Source organism: Haemaphysalis longicornis, unplaced genomic scaffold (genome assembly GCF_048455015.1).
Source record: "Haemaphysalis longicornis isolate Haplotype H1 unplaced genomic scaffold, Haemaphysalis longicornis Haplotype H1 scaffold_1, whole genome shotgun sequence".
NCBI lineage: Eukaryota > Metazoa > Arthropoda > Arachnida > Ixodida > Ixodidae > Haemaphysalis > Haemaphysalis longicornis.
The window spans coordinates 470693164-470711066 of NW_027526203.1; the positions used below are offsets into that span (position 1 = coordinate 470693164).

General features: G+C 47.3%; 1 protein-coding gene across 1 annotated transcript in view; it reads left to right on the forward strand.

Moving 5' to 3' along the window:
• The first annotated feature begins 1213 nt into the window (after positions 1–1213).
• Positions 1214–17903, forward strand: part of LOC144173652 (neuropeptide F receptor-like) — a 590379-nt gene continuing 573689 nt past the window's right edge. The window contains exon 1 of the mRNA XM_077701988.1: positions 1214–1347. The gene's annotated coding sequence lies outside the window, so the exon portion shown is untranslated. The remainder of the gene's footprint in view (positions 1348–17903) is intronic.

Here is a 17903-nt window from a genome sequence, read left to right on the forward strand (position 1 = left end):
ACCGATAGAGGGGGCAGTGTTCTGGTAGGGGCGGGTGTCTCCCTCCCGCTAGAGACTCTCGCCGCTGACACTTAGGTGCCAATTTCTTCGCGCGAACCGTAGAATATGAGCGGCGACGGCGCGACTGTAGCGCCCGTTGACGTTGGAGCCGCCACGAGAGGACCGCAGCACCGCTGTTGCAGCAGGTTTCACACTGGGTGGGACTGGGTTTAGCTTTTTTTTATGCGTTTTCAATTGGCAATTGCTAGTGAAAGCTGCCATTTGCCCTATTGAAAACAAAAGGAGGAGCAAGCATTCACCGCCAAGCTTTGGTAAAAACCCCTTTCCTCTCTACCCTCCCTTTTGAAAAACGATCAAAATAACGCATAATTCCCTGGCGACAGTTATAAACTCCGTATCCATTGAAGAACCCTTTAAAAATATCTCGGTGACGCATCAACCCTAAACTGACTACAATGGCGCTGAGGTCGCGCTGCTTTGGAATTTGCCACCTGCTGCCAGCATGTCCGTCCGGCCAGAAAGCGACCTAAACAAATTTGTACAACCCCATCTATACGTGTAGATGCACGTCGCACATTTCGGGCAATTCTCCGCGTGTTTTGTATCGCTTGCATGGAGCTGTTTTTGCCTAGAGCTACTTCTTTTGAAAAGAATGTTCCGGCCATTCCAAGGATGGAAATGTGTGATCTGATTCCTGGGTATTGAAGGAATCGTATTGAGTGGTCCGGTCAATCCAGGAATAGAAATTGTTTAGTTTACTATTCCCTAGAAATTGAAAAGGACAGAGTTTTGCGGTCTTCTCAGTACCAAAGTGGAATTCTAACCAGGTGCCCCTTCGGCAAAGCCGGTTCCGACGCGTGCCCGGTGTCCTAACCCGCGCGTAGCGGGACGCAGTCTTCTCCTAGTGCCAGCATCAAGCAGGGTGGGCCGCCCTTCGGTGTCTTGTCCCCTGCGTCACTTGTTGACGCGCTCCACTCAAGCCGCTCTCGACGCGGAGAGAGCCCGCGCACCCCGTCGGCGTTCGCCTGCGCGCGCGCGCTACCAACTTTGCGCGCGCCAACGTGCTGACGCGCGCGGCGCATCTCTTTCCAGCCTCCCTTTCCCCAGCGGGCCGCGACGAGAGCTCGCAGCGCGCGTGCGCGCCCCGCCTCCTTCGGGGCTCGCACTTGGCGGCCCCGGGACCCGACGCAGGTTCAAATCGCGTGCTCAGCGGCGTCCGGGCGCTAGTGTGCAGCAGTGCCGTCGCCCGTGCGCGCGGACGTCTCCCGCGCTTCTCCGGCGCCGGCACGCGGTCTCCGCCGCCCCACTTCCGAGCAGCAGCCGCGCGCCTCGCCGCCAAACGTGCCGGTAAGTGGACATGCGCGCGTGTTTTGGCAACGAGCACGATGGTGGTCATGCAGAAAGCCGCCGACAAGGCAACTTGCCAATGCCTGGCCATCATCGGAAACAATGTGTGCACGTCACTGGTGGAAATCGCGGCGACAAAGGAAAGCGTGGTGCGTGTTCGTAGGCCCGAACCCGGTAGAAACCGCTATATTAGGGGAGCGAAAAATAGCTCCTCTTGGCTCAATAATCAGCAGGCATCAGAGGTGACAAAATGTCACTAGGTCACTGTTATAAATGACTTCGTTCCCACTACGTCTGCATGGAATATAGCTGACACGTCGGCCGACGAGGAATTAAGCGCGTGGCGTACGTATGGCCGCGCCCGGTCAGGAGGGGATAGTGACCTTGTTGTGTGAAGACTGTTAAATTTTTAAACTATATGCCCTTATAGTTGTTTACCTTGCCGAGTAATTATCACTGCATGGCATCGTACACCGCCCGCGGTGGTTGGGTCTCACGACTTTGGAAGTCGGTCCCAAAGAAATCTTGATCATCTTATCGGTCTCGACCGAAATTAGCAGGTCTTGAAAACTTCCACCCGCTCTTGTGCTTGATACTTTATGGGATTTTATCCTATGTGGGGAGATTGAAAATATGTACGCTTTGAAATGCAGCCCAGCATTTGTGTCCGTACGTTATTTTTTTTCAAGCTTGACTTATCTGCTTCACGTTTACTAAAAGTTTATCTTTAGAAGATTATCGGCTGTATTAAAAAGGCTCAATTTGGGGGGCCTGTAGACGTGTTGTTTTAATATTTGAGAATAACAAACCTGGCTAGTAACGCTCGCAGGGGTTTTGTGAACGATAAATCTCAGGTGGACTTCTGTGACTAACTATCAAAGGAGAATAAGGAACAAGCGTAGGTGGTGGCTTAAACGGGCTATGTCATAAACTTATTTTATCAGTATTTATTTCTTTTTTATAGCGCAGCTTCATTGAATGGCACAACAGGAATTAAAAATTTTCCTGACCCTCGTAAAGCGATGAAAATTTCGCTACAAGCTTCTCCACGAGCTGTTCTGAGATTCCTACCTGCATTAGGTTTACTGAAGTTTAACTGCAATGTTTACTGATGGCAAAATGCGCGCAGTCTTTTACTGCTCATCACATTTACTGCATAACAGCTTGCACCAGTTAAGGCGAGGGGTCCCTTACCATTTTATGAGTTACATATGAGCTATGAAGTGCAAATTTCTGAAGTTACCATCGAGACAAATCCCATCAAAGCTTGAGAGAGGCTGCCCCAACTGTCCGACAGGTGTACACTCATGGACAAATGAAACTCGTACGCGAAAATATAAACCAACACACGCAAATAGCGCGATTTCTTTCCATGATAGTCAAAATGACGTGCCGCTTAGTTACAAAAACAAATGTGTCTTTCCAGATATACCAACAGCGGGCCAGTATTTTATCTCAACGGACAGCATGCGCATTTTTCAATTTTGCCTACTTTGGTTCATATTTCGTGTTCGTATTTCATTTGTCTATGACTGTACATCGAACTACTCTACTGCGGGCCTAAGGGAAGGGAAAGCTGCAAAGGAATATCACGCTGCGGAAAATTACCAGCACATATTCTCCGATACTAGGAGCTTATGAGGTGTCTAGGATTGGCCTGTGCATCAGTAAGAGATAGTGAGCGGTGATCATGTTTCTACAATCCTAAATATATCAATGGAAATTTCACTGGAGGGTTGTCATTGTACTTGTTTTCAGGTCACGAGCTTTAGCGCACTTGTTTGCGTCTCCGCAGTGACCAGGCATAAGAGCAAGAAACGGGTGTTTACAATGCGTTCACCTCTCAATTGGGAGAGAAAAAAAGTGACCGCTAGTTTTATTAGTGACTTCAATTTAGGCTTTTTTTCCTGGAGCGATTTTTGAGGCAGATATCCTAGTCATGACAACGGAGAGGCCGAAGGAAGGCGCCCCATCGTAAACAACGGAGGCCATCTCTTCGAACACCCGCTACAGTGTTCCCATGCGATATTAAGGAAGTGAATAAGGACTGAACTGTCGAAAATTACGAGATGGCCATCTGATAGCCCGATAGACACTTTTCCAAACATTTTCAACAGAAATTCCCGAAAACGTCTTGAGGCAATTTTGGGAGCGCCTTATGATTACAAAACGAGAGCAAATGGTTTACGAGAGAAGCTGTAAATTCGTAAAAGTTACGCTTGCGCGAAGATGCTCTGATCGCAGCCTTTGGCCTCTGCTGAAGTAAAGTGTGACGGCCTTTCGTGGCCCTAGAATGCACAACGGGTGGGATCATCCACTCCTCCTCCCAGACACTAAAAAAGGTAGATGGGCAGCGGGGGTTTACTGTATAAACGAAGCCACCAAAATACGTTCGCAAGGACCTCGAAGTCGTCTTTTTTCGTCTGCATTCAGGGAGTTTTATCGTCTCCACGGAATTTTTTTCGCGGCGCCCAATAATTTAGTCACATGGTGTTAGACGGGAGCACAGCGTCTCCAATTATTGAGTAAAAAGCAAGATTTGGTTTAGTTTTTTGTTTTAGAACTTATTTGAAAGCAAATCACCCGTTATAATTACTGTTAAATACACGTTTTACTCTCTATTGATGCGAACGTGTTGGGGCGGACAAATGAACTCCGGTAGAGAGTTTGAGGGCCCGCTCTACATAAAGTGAATATTTCAAACATCGATTTCGCCAGAAGAAAATGCGCGATAAAAAATTCCCTCCGTAGCTGACGTAGAAAAACCTTGACGTCCTTTCCCGCGGTCGTCGAAATTTCTGCCTGCTCGCTTCGTCCACTGCGTATTTCGAAGCTCCCCTTGACGCTCTGCTCCCGTTCCAAGGCGGCGAGGGGAACTCCTTGGTTCGCAGCATTCGTTCACCGCGCCTCAGAGCCAAACTAATCAGTACGAGGTGTTGTGAATGCGATCAAGAATTTTTTTCACTCCCGCACTAGCGAACTGAATTCTGAGAGATGCAATCACAGTGTGCTAAGCGGTTGAAACAAACAGGTATGCTTAATGGCGGTTGGCCATGCGCAGAGTCGTCGGCGGTCAGCAAAAATGCAACAGAAAAAAAGAGGTTCTACTACGTGTCTTTCGTAAAATGCACATTAAAAATTTACAGCCGTTCTGCACTCACGATGCGAACCGCAAAACTTTCGAAGGCTCAGTTAAACTACAAGAATCCAGCGCATGCGACGCCTCCTCGAGATTTTTATTGCCGCATGTTCGGCGTATTGCTCCAGGGCAGACAAAATTAGTTCGGTTGAGGGGAGCCGCTTTTCGAAATAAAAATACAATGAGTTGTATTTTTATCGGCCTACTCACCTTTCTTGTCCCGTGTTTTTTTATACGTAAAAGAGAAATCGCGGTTTTCTTCCCTCGCACGTTTTGACATGGCTCAGAGGTGTTTCACCACAGCTCTTTCGTTCTCACTTAAAAATTTCTGTAGGCATGCATGCTCGCGTGACGTTGCAGAAAAAAGAAGCTGAGATACTGAAAACAACAAAAAAATACTTATTACATTCATTTGTTATGCTTTTTTAACGTTCGGAGGGGCGTCATCTTTCACTAACGCTTTGCAACCGCAGCGCACGGCAGCAAATGTGTTCTTGTGCATGAACCGCAACACAGATGCCTTATAATAAACACAGCCGGGTTTAATAACATTTCTTAATTGCGTGTAATATTCTGACCTCTAAGCATAATGATAAAATGCTCGACACTATAAAGAGAAGTATAAGTACCTTGATAAAAAAATTAGCTGCGTATTTGCTCACTTTGCTGCAAATGGCGTCGAAAGACGATAGTCTTCTGCCGGCTCTGCCTCGTAAATGCCTCTCTTTTCTTGCCAGCCCACCTCTAATGACCTTCCCCTCCATTTCGGGTCCCTCACGATAAACACGGTGAAGTTTTGCTAAAGCCAATTCAATTTTCTTGCGTTCCCCTGCTCCAGCCACCCAATCCGATATCTTATCGCACTACCACCACCCACCGAGAATACCCTCATCCACCAACAGTCACCAACGAAGAATCCCGCATCTGGCGACGTCTCCAAACAAATACATGCCAAAACGCCACCACCCTGTCTCACACCTCCCCCAGCCATTTCACCATCAACTCCCCTGATTTCCACACCCCAGCCCCTACAACCCACCCTGTAGTCTTCTGCGCGCACCACCCACCCCACTTCCCTCACCTACTCCGGAGTAGTGAGAATGCGCGCTGAACAACTTGGACCTGCCGGACCAGCAAAACCTGATCCAGCGGGGCGGGCCCCGAGCAGCGAAAGCACGCGGCAAGCTGGACTGAGGCGGCCACCCATTTGCATTAAATTTATAAAATAAACGTTTATTCCTCCTCCTCCTCCTTCCCTGCTCGCGCCATCCGCTAGAATCTTTTGTTACTGTTGAACTTAAAACATTGAAACGAGGTCCAGGCTCGCGCGTGCTTTTTATATTTCTGGCTCAAAATATTTTTTACGCGTATTTTTTATTTGCTATCGAAAATATCACGCCCGCATTTATTTTAAATTAAAATAACACTATGAGTAGCAGTTGGACATTGATGTTTTGCTACAAATATGCCCAATGTTGTCCTTTTTCTCAAGAATGTTGGCACGTATGAAGTCTGTTTCTAAATTTAATGGTTTGGAAACGTTTTGCCTATTTTTATCCCTTTCGGCCGGAAGACTGAATCGAGGGACATACATACATACATACATACATACATACATACATACATACATACATACATACATACATACATACATACATACATACATACATACATACATACATACATACATACATACATACATACATACAAAAATTTTCGGCTTTAGGTAGCCTAAGAAAGACAGTCGTTTTTTATAAAAACTCACTGCGGTAGCTCTGTGGCTAAGGCGTTGCGCAGTTGAGCACAAGGTCGCGGGTTCGATTCCCGGCCGCGGCGGCCGCTTTTCTGATGAAAGCGAAAAGAACGCCCGTGTGCACGAGATTTCGGCGCACGTTAAAGATCCCCAGGTGGTCAAAATTAATCCGAAGCCCTCCACTACGGCGCCCCTCATCGCCTGCGTTGCGTCGGCGCGTTAAACCCTACAATCTATTTATATTTTGTTATAAAACGTAACCACACTTTTGAGCGCGTACTACGTTAAAAGCGGGAAAAAAATGGGACATAGGCATAGAGCGGACAAAAATGAATTCCTTTGGGGACCGAAACACTTGGGAGCTTATGCATTTTTTTTAAATCCTGAAAAATAATCTATGAATTTCTGTTTCACACCTGCGAATCTCGCTGGGATTTTTATTACTCACCGGAAACACGACATACGGTATTGGGTGATATTTATACATGTTCTGGTTGAAGCGTTTCTAAAACCGCCGCAATGGAATCGCTACTTCGAACGAAATGGCGGCTTTAGAGGTTTTCTTTCTTTTTGGAACACAATCTTTCAGAAAATAAGTCTCTCATTAAAACGAAGTCCACATAAGCGGACAGATGTTGTCGGGTCATCAAAGTTCCGTTTACATGTCGATGTAGGAGCACAGTACAGTTTAATTTACGTCTTGCATTTGGCTTTCTGTGAGATTAAACTCACGGCATAAGGCCGTAGCTTTCATTTCGTCTCTGAAGCAAGGCACAACAACTAAAAGAAAAGATTCGGTGCCCTTCCCCTCGGTAAAGAAGGAGGACAAGTGGAGATGGGCGCAGTCCGAGGAGTGCACGAAACAAGCCCCGCTTGCTTGTAATTTGCGATTGAGCATACTTCCTGGTTAATTGCCTGAATGAAGCCTGAAAGGGCCGGAGTTCTATTCAGGCGGACGAAGGTGTGGCTGTCCGTTTCCATCTAGTAGAAGCCCATGCAGAAGTAGAAGTAGAGGCGCGCCCTTCCGCTTCAAGTGGAAGTACAGAGGCGGACATGTTTAATCGGAGCGGGGCGAGGTTTCGAATTTTCGTCAGGACATCTGCCATGTAAGTTCAAATCCTCAATTCTAATCAGTAAACCAACGTCTCAGCTCTAAACGGCTCCGTATATAGCCAGCGTCTCAGGATAAACGGGGAATACTTGAGCCATTTGAGGTTTCCGGACGACATAGTCTTGCTGAGTGAGACTGCAGAACACCTGCAAACAATTCTTGAGGAACTGCAAGCACAAAACACGACCGTGGGGCTAAAATAAATGTGAATAAATATAAAGTAAGGAGGAATAAGCATGCCAAAAATGTCCTCTTCAACTTAGGAAATGAAATACTGGAAGGAGTAAAAGAATATAACTACCTCGGACAGATGGCTAGTGCTGACCCCAGCCATGAGAGAGAAATCCGGCGCAGAATAGGTATGGGTTAGGGAGCACTCGGCAAGAACTCCCACATAATGAAAAGTAAGCTACCCCTCTCACTAAAAAGAAAAATATACAACCAGTGCATCCTACTGGTTATGACTTACGGAGCTAAAATTGGGCGCCTTATTAAACACCTGGAAAGCAAAGTTCGGTCGGCTCAACGGGCCATGGAGCGAATAACGTTAGGAGTAACACTCAGCGGCAGGAAACAGGCTACTTCGACCAAAGAATAAACTAGAGTAGAAGATATCATACTTCGAATAAAGAAAAAGAAATGGACTTGGAATGGCCATGAAAGGAGAAGAACCGACAACCGGTGGACGATTAGGGTCACAAAGTGGATACCAAGAGATGGGTATAGGAGAAGGGCAAGACCTTTAATCCGATGAAGAGATGAAGTAAAAAAATTCGAGGGTAAACTGTCGACTCGAGTAGCGCAGGACAGGAGCGGTTGGAGGCCAATGGGAGAGGCCTTCGTCCTACAGTGGACCTCAGTAGGCTGATGATGATGATGAAAGCACATGAATTGACAGCAGACGAGCTTTCCCCAATATTTGCAACTTCACTGTGCAATTATAAATTGCACAGTGAATTTGCAATTATAAAGAGTATATTTGCGATCATAAAGAGCAAATGAAACTCTGTATAATGTTATAGTCATCTTAGCAGGTAATGTTCATATAATTTGTTTGGGATAGTATTGATTAAGCAAGAGCTACAGCCGTTTTCTACCTTCTGCGTTGGTGGGATTGTACTGAAACATTCTTCTGATTTCACGTTTATCTTATATTTGTAAAATTATAAGACCGTTCATATTATATTCATAAAAACGTCTAGGTTTTCTGTAACTTCCCACCTGCAAGTACACAGGCATCGTTAGACAGAGTACGTTGCGTACGTGGGCTTTAACTAAAGATATAATTTACGCAATTCAAAATAAATTCACCTCATTGTCAGCTCAGAAGGCCCGGTAGCAGTGACAGGCCTTGTCTTATTCTTTGTGATGGATATCAAGAAACAGCTAGATCTTTAAATATATTCATATAGCAGCAACTCTTTTGCACAGGATTGAGAAGGACGCCCATAAAGCAAGTTTTGAGCCGAAATTATTTACATCAGGTTTTGGCCACTAGCATAAAAGCAGCATCGTGTTAAAGTTTTATTATGAGAGAGAGAGAGAGAGAGAGAGAGAGAGAGAGAGAGAGAGAGAGAGAGAGAGAGAGAGAGAGAGAGAGAGAGAGAGAGAGAGAGAGAGCTGTTTATTAGAAGAAAGCAGAGAGGTCTCCCGGCATGTTATCGCCTACATGTTAGTCTGCGGTACGGGGAGGAAGGAGTGAAGTCCCTATTAGAAGTAACGCGGAAGAGAGAAAAGAAAGAAGGAACTGAAAAAAAGAGACCAGTTAGCCTGTGGGTTTCAGAACCGCAAGTAAAAAGTTCCGATGGTCTCAGAGGGTGATGATATTTACTCCTAAATCGTTTCAGAGACACCGATGTCGTGGAGGTAATCAAATAATACGGGTAGCACTTTCCGCTGGGACGAGAGAGATGGCGGTGGTCCAAGAAGGGCTTTTCGAGTTGGGAAACTGCGGTCGAGGCACTCGGTCTTCCGTGCGTGGTCGTTTCTTGCTTGGTTATATGCAGGGCACTCCAGTAAGATGTGCTCAGCTGTTTCCGGCGATTCACAGTTGTCCCAGTACGGGTTTGCTGTTTGGCTAACGCAATAATGGTAGGAATTCATGAGCGCGGCACCGAGACGCAAGCGGTGGTAGAGTCTTTAGAGGACGTGGAATTCGCATCGTCAGACTCACTCTTCGACGAGGATCTATATCATGCCGGAAGGGGCGCTTGTTTTTCGGTGGAGACCAGGGATAGTTTCGTTCCCTTAAAGCAAGATTCTTTGCTAGGGCTGGGGCATCGCGCTTGGTTAAAAATAGTCTCCTCACAACCTGTGGCAGCAAGCCCACCCACACCGAGCCAACTCGTCTACGTTTTCGTTGCTTACGATGCCGCAGTGCGCAGGGATACACTAATGTAACGCCATACACGGCGTCATAGGCTAGATGGTGCAGGTACGTGACGTCGCGAGATACATGCCGGGCAGACTGGAGCAGCTGGTGCGTCGTATAGTGTTTGTAGCGCTGTCTTCAAACCCACTGTGCTGGCGGTTGACGGAGAGTTCAGCAGATATAGATGATATTGCGCACTCTATACGATATGACAGCGCTTGTCTATGCGCAGTTGGAGAAAGTGATGTTCCAGACGAACTGCGGTGAAGCGTCAATCAACCGTCAGTGAAGATGCCTGCTATATCAGAGTATCGGCTCAGTGTAATATGGCCACGCGCCAATTGAAGGAGGCAAATTTGAGGCCCAATTTTTTTTTCAGTTGAGAACAGGTATGTTTAACTTGATGCACAGAGGGGACAGATTCCAAGGCAAGAAATAGGACGGAATGGTTTTTCGTCATTGGGAGGGCACGGAGATGTTTATGGAATTTACAGTTTCTGCGAAGGTGGAATTTTCGTAGTGATGTACAGTACGTGCCAAGAAGAGAGAGAAATTGGCCTGTGTTCAAGAGAAAAACTCGGACATGTGTTCAAGCTCAGTTTGATCAGGTTGACAAGGATTGCAATTTCGTGTGTTAGGCATGTTCTGTTAACATAAGTGTTACATGGCGCCATCGGAATCAGCCATGTCTGGGTCTACATAAGACAACACCGCTGGACGCGGCACTAGAAGTATATAGCCTTTACTTCCGCTGTCTCCTGTTGTGACGACTGCAGTGCCCACAAAGAGACTATAGTGTGTTCGCGGCCCTGCTCCTTTCCCCTCTTTTTTCCTGCCCTCTCTTTCATCCCCTGCACACCCCTTCCCCAGTGTCGAGTAGAAATCCAGGCTCTAAGCCTGGCTAACCTCTCGGCCTTTCCGTTTGCTGTTCTCTCTCTCTCTCTCTCTCTCTCTCTCTCTCTCTCTCTCTCTCTCTCTCTCTCTCTCTCTCTCTCTCTCTCTCTCTCTCTCTCCTCTCTCTCTCTCTCTCTTCTCTCTCTCTCTCTCTCTCTCTCTCTCTCTACACATCCCGTTACTTCGTGCGACGCGTTAAACTCAGCAAACCTACGGCAATGGAACTGTAGTGGCTGCTGACACCTGCATAGCTTTTCGGACGCCGGTCATTATCTCTTAATTTTTCAACTTATTGTCTTGCGTGTAGACGCGCATGCACAATGCTTATGGGATTTATTCCTTGGAACACAACTGAACTAAGGACCAAAGGCGGTGGTAATCTGAACGAGATATCTATTTTCTAATATTGACAAGTTAAGTAGTATCTAAATACAGACGATTCCCGATAATTCCAAGTCCTCAATTGGAATTTTCGGTTTATTGAAGAGAAGTGATGGTCCCGTAAGCCTTTAATGCAATAGTATGAAAAAAAAATTATAATTAAATGTGTAGTAAAGGCAGCACCCGCGTTCATTTAGTTAGGAACGCTCGTTGGGTTGGTTCTTACGAAAGTAAGCGAAACATCAAACCACCACGCCGGAACGCGCGCGCCGATCAACGAACGCCCGCGCAGCTCCCCTGCCGTGGTTTGAACCGTGGCGACACCGACCGGAGCGGGCGGAAACTATAATGGCAAACTGTTCGCATGGAGACGCAGTGAAACATCCCCCTCGCGAGGGGCACGATCAAATGCAGAGCATTTCCGGGGGCGCATGACGTTAAGTAGTTTGCGTTACGTTAATGTTGTTGCACTTGTGGCAACTGCTGATGAGAGAGCGCTCGTCAGCAGTAATTTGAATGAGTCAAGGATATAAGGCGCGTTCTTAGCCTCCCATGTAGAGCACCATGTACATTGCGTTCCGCCCGCAGGGTCGAGGGATCGAAACCAGGCGCCGGATAGTATTTTTTTTATATAGTGTAGGGGGAGGGGTGCGGACTACGACTACGGACGCCTACGGACGTCAACGCGGGTGACATCGTGAGTTACTGAAATGCTCTGCATTTAAAAATGCTGGATAATTGGAAGTTAAAAGTCTAAAATATCGGTTAAGTAGAAGTTATTTTCCGAACTAAAGCATTGAAGCAATCGGACGTATGATACATTTGGTATCAGCTTAGTACAGCTTAGTAAGCGGTGAGATGTGCGGGTCGCTGACGGACACCGGAATCATTGAGACCGTTCATACCCACGAGGAGTGGGTGAGGGAGCAAACTGGTGTTAAAGACATATTAGTAGAAATTAAGAAGAAGAAATGGACGTGGGCAGGGCATGTAATGCGAAGGCAAGATAACCGCTGGTCATTAAGGGTAACAGAGTGGATCCCTAGAGAAGGCAAGCGTTGCAGGGGGCGGCAGAAAATTAGATGGGCAGATGAGATCAAGAAGTTTGCGGGGATAAATTGGTCACAGTTGGCACAGGACCGAGGCAATTGGAGAATAATGGGAGAGGCCTTTGCCCTGCAGTGGGCGTAGATAGGCTGGTGATGATGATGATGATGATGATGATGATGATGATGATGATACCCACGAGGAAAGTAACGAAAAAAGGCATCGACCCCGACTTTGATACTGACCCACAACTACGGGCTGGTAATGTAGCTGCGGGCCTTGCCCCTGCGCAGCTGTTTTTGCTGCATAGAATGCCGCAGAGGAAGCTCTCCGGCACATCCACAGTCTGCAGCATTTACTTCCCGCCCCAAGATTCTGCAAGAAGAGTCAGAGGGCGATTACCGCATTTTTTAAAACAATGGGCTATCAGATTACTAAAACGTTCATTTTTGTTCTTTGTGGTTAATTGGAAGTTAGGTTAATTGAAAGTTTTTTCGCGTTTCCCGCTGACTTCTATTAACGGGAGTCGTCCGTATGTTTTCTTCAACCAACGCGGGGAATTCGCGACTGTGCGTCACGAAGGCTCTTAGTACTAATGGCACTGTTAACCTTCCTTCTCACCACCGCACGACAAATATTTGGTGTCATATAGCGTACTTTATTTCACGTCCCGATGGAGTTGGAGTATGTAATACTATTGCTTTTAATTTTTGATTGGGACACCTCACAAAGAATGCGGGATATAATAAGCATGAACAAGATTTAGTGGGGAAAGCGCAGACAGTGGAAAAATCAAGGTTGTAGAAAGCGAGGGAGAGAAAGAGAGGGAGAATTTTACTTAGTTATTTCGTCTTTCGCACTAAATCAAACACAGCGAACAGCTTTCTTCTGGGGGATAAAATCTATCACATTAAAGAGATGATTTATATAGTTAGTCTTGAAACCATCACACAATACGTACGTACGTGCGTCCGGTTCAACGAGAACACGTAAAAATCCGCGAGAACACAAGAAACCGAAAACAAAAAAACCGTATCCCACGCACATGTGGGAATTGACACAAAGCGAACCCGTGGCGAGTGCGTCCAGAAATAGCAGGCAAAGCGAGAAACGTCCAACTTCGCAGTCCCCTGTTGAACCTACTGAACACGTGGTCAATCTCACCACGTGGGCAGTGATGAGTGGAAAGGGCGCCAGGTAAGCAGACGCATGTTGTACACATCTTCTATGAAGGCCAGTAATCACCGGTTTTCCAGTTGTCGCATGTCGACTTTAAAGTCTCCGGAAAAAAACCAACAGTGTCGTCTTGTCGGGGCCGTTGTCGCAGCAAGGAATCGCAGCCCCTGGTACACCTTGAACGAAGCGCAGGGCGAGGAAGTCTCTAATTTTTGTTTGCGCTGCTGCCGGACGGATGTGAAGAGTGGCCAAAGCTATGTCCACATTCCCCACACTTGGCTCGCGCAATGGACTCGTCACCCACACTCTTGGAGAGAATGAACTCGCTCTCTCTTAGATCGTAGCAACAACTTAACCAGGCGGACTGCGAGAACCGCGGCAGTCTCTTTCAAACGCTTTCGCGGCGGCCAGGGGCTGAGATGCGCGGAGGCGAACGCCATCAGGCGGCGTTGTCAGAAACTAATGCGGCGCGTCCAAGCAAGGCCACGGGAGTAGCGCCCGAAAAGACGGGAGGAGAGGCAGATAAAGCTTCGCTTTTATAAATACAGCAGAAAATGAGACAACTAGCCTACGGCACCCACATAACCCTCCAAACTGGCTACACCGAACCTAACCCCAATCTCACCAAACGCACGTGGCAATGGTTTTAAAGCATAGCTTTCTGCCTCTACCAGCCAACGGTTTAGTCGTGGCGTGCGCCACAAGAAAGTCCCAACGCCGTCGCTGAGGTGGAGGCGACCACGGAGTAAAATAAAGAGGCGCGCCGACTTCACTCTCTCCGACGTGCTCTTAATGTCCCTCACTCACGGGGCACAGTGTAGAGGGCGCGGCGAATGGGCGCTATTACCCAGCGTTCCCGCGTGCTCAACCCGGCGAGCGCGACGGCGGGACCCATTCATTGGGTTTTGTCGTCTGCTTCAGCGATGGTTGTTTGGGGCCTGCTTTGGCGCAGATTCGCGTCCATTGCGCGCTTCCTTCGCAAGGCTTGATTAACTTGTTCGGCAGCACCTCCTGGCTACCCCGGACCCGACGGGATTAAGTGGTCGTACGGCAAATATACGTTAAGGGTTGGTTTGCAGGGCGGGAAAACAAAATGTAGAGACTACATACAGACATCTGGCAGCGAGAGAAACGCTACCTTTCGCGCTCTGCTTGCCACGAATGGGACTCCGTTTTCTGAGTTGGTGAATACCATTTCGGTTGTGTTTTAACAGGTATTGCAAAAGGCGAAAGGAGCTACTGGTTTTGATAAATGACGATTATAAAAGTTCCCTCAGGGGTCTCGCAATTCTCAAACTTACTAAATAACTATTTTAAATCGGTATAATGGGGAATTACTAAGCTCACATGCCGAATGCGGTGGTGTAGCCCCAAGCTAGCACATCAGGATGGCTAGGTTACGCTGTCTCACCCTTCGAAAGACACTCCTCTCCGTTTTCTTTCTGCCGACTACAGCGGCGGCGTCCGCCGCTCTAGCCCGGCCGTGGTCGAATCTGCTGCTGCGTTCGCGACGCCGTCCCCGCGAATCCCAGTTAACGGCTGGCAGAATCTCTGGTTTCACTCTTTGTAGAGCCACGTGTGTGAATTCATGTGACGTCGCATGGGCAGTTGTTGTGGGTGTCGTTTACAGCTTTGCTTTCTAACTACCTTCACAGCGTGGATTGGAGCCAATGTTTTTCATTGACCCTGAAGTCACGGCACTCAGCTTCGCAGTAAGTCGGCGCGCATGCTCTGCGCGGTGGGCTATGTGAGCAGCGGAAGCGGTCATGCTCGCGCACTGCGCACACGTTATTTGTACGTCCTTCAAAATTAACTCCCAACATCTGGTTGCGGTTAAAAATCCAGAAGTTCCTAAAAGGATGCCAAGCAGTAACGCGCGCATTATTTCATTATGGCCGTGGAGGCCGGGGATGACTCACAAAAAAGGGGTAGGGTGAACATGATTAGGAGATGACAAAATTTTATGAAAGACGAAAATGAGGATTAAGGAAAAATAGACCTATTGTGAGAAAACAGGAACTTACCAGTGCCGTAAGCGTGCTGCACATAACCCCATAACCAAAATGGCCGATCGTCAGGGCCAGAGAAGGTGGTGATGCAAAGCATATTTTAGTTCTATTGCATAAAGGGCGCTGACACTGAGGTATCATTCAATTATCATGCATCAGTTTTAGCCAACCGGTATGGGATGACAGTCATTAGTTCACACGTGACCCAGCAAGACCACTGATCCGTATATGAAAACGTTCAGAAGAGAATGCCGGTGTGCAGCGCCATTACACTACTGTCTAGCACCCAGGAAGGATGGTTTCCAATCTTCCATTACGATAGAAGACACGTAGCACGTACCCAGGTTAACGAAAATTTGAACGCTAATACGGTAATTTCTGCGGTCAAATGGGATGCGAATTAATTCATAATAGGTGCCTCATAACGAATGTCCAAGTTGTTTTTCCCAATGGCGCACGGACGCATTCCGGAAAGCGGCGAGAAACGAGAAGTGAACATGGTTATCAAATTGCTATCAATGGCAGTTCCGAGAAAGCAGGGGTCATGAAACTTTTAATGGTGTAGAAAATTTAACTCCGTTCGTTTTCTCTTATTTATGGTACATCCCTTTCTTCCGACCGTATGCTCTAAACTGATGATCATGAGCTTAATTATCCGTCGGAACAGCCGAATTCCGCACATGCGTATGCCCTCATTGTTACGTCGCAGATCAGAAAACAAGACATGGCTTTCAACATATTTTGGCGTGCCGTGCTTCACACGCATGGGGTTGGGGCCAAATTTTTCTATCAGTTTATCTGTGTTTGAAAGAGTTCGCACGTGTGATAGTCGAGCTTGATGCTTGATTCTTGCTCGTCTTGTTGGCGTTAGGTTGCTTTGTTTTCCTCATCTTTTGGCGCATCCATACGGACCTCACTGTAACGCACACGCTGAAAGCAGCTTTGTAAAAGCAACCGCGAAATACTGACACCCAAAAATCTGGCTTGTAATAAATACAAACTACAAAAATATCTTTCGCTTGTAAAAAATACCAAACTATTAGAATAAGATTTTCGAGGCACTAAATGGCACCGGCTGCTACACGGCCATGGGCAAAAAAAAAAAGAGAACTAAACTGGGGCATGTAAGCAAATCAGCCCAACTGTACTGACTTAACGTCGCCAACGCTGATGTTAACAACGAAGCTGCCTGGCGTTCCCTATCCGCAAAACTATAGAGCTTCGTAGAACTTCTCAAAGCCAGCACATCGATTCCCGCTCGCGTCAGTTCATTTTTGCCGTGTTCCACTGCTGATGCCATCTGCTGGAAGCTTTTCTCACTTTTGAACATCGAACACTGCCACGAGGAACCCAGGACCTCTACGCCGTGAAACCGGCAGCCTAACCAATGGGCCACCCCAAAGGCCCGAAGGGCACGGGCTGTCAGCGGTGGGGAAGAATAACATGTGCAGCCAATTGGAAAGAAAAAAGAAAAGGTTTCCCGTGGTCAGAATCAAACCTGGATCCCTCGCGTTATGAAAGCGGCGTCTTTACCATTGGTCTATTAACGCTATTTTTTTTCTTTATTTCCAGACAAACACCGCTGTTACAAACATAATACACAACAACAAAACAAACCCATTGCACTAAGACATAAAATCACTGTTCCACTCTACTATACGGTGCTGACTGTTAAAATGTTTTCATTTTTGTTAACTTCCCCACTTGCGACAACCAGTCTGGAACACATTGGCGTGCCTTTTGCACTCAGGAATACCTGCTCGCTGTGAAGCCGCGAAAGCTAGACTACGACTTTGTAGCACAGACACTGTCACCACGTCTGTGCCGTCAGCCTTTGGTCCCTGGGGCTGGAGTCGATGTGCTTAAGCGAGGTAGGCAATCGCCCATCCCAGTCGGCACTAAAGACTGTTTTTCCGCTTCCACTCGGCAGTGTAGCCATTCATGGCTTGTCATCAGGAGCGGGGCGCGGGGCTTCTTCCTTCCCTGTGGCAAGGGATGCCTCCTTCGTGGAAAGCGGGAGACTGCAGAACACGCTTTCCTGGGGTGCAACACGGCTATGTATTTCGGAGACTAAATGCAGTTGTCCTTCGGAATCTCGTGGAACGTCACCTGGCCGAGCCTAAAGTTTCTATGCGTGGAAACGGACCACCCCGTTGTTCGTGACTGTGTCCTCGCCATAGGTGTACACTCCCACTGGAAAGCTAGGGTCCCCCACCCACATACCGCTTAGCGACATTTTCTGCGGAAAGTGGAATGGACGATTAGCGCGCTCGGAACACCAGGCTCTGACCTGGAACTGCGAAGGACGTTCGACCGAGCTACTTAGGCACAGAAGCGTTGTAAGACAAACGAGTCAAGCCGCAGACAAGAAGACTTCTAGCCATGCGAAAATTCTAGCACTCAACGGGCCAGCGCGTCTTTACCTCATTTGACCATACCTCCTTCCAGTTGTGTATACAAGCGAGATTAGCGCTGGCTTGTAAGTCCCACAGAATTCCTTGAGCCTTTGTTACTGTATAGCTTGTGTTGTTGTTGCCACTGTTCTTCCTTTTTTGTTTTGTGTTTTTCTTCCTGAATGTATGGTCATTTTCATCTCCCTACCCAAAATATGCAACCGACACATCAGCTATCATAGTTACTGCTGAATCATGTGTAACCTCATGTATGATATGTAT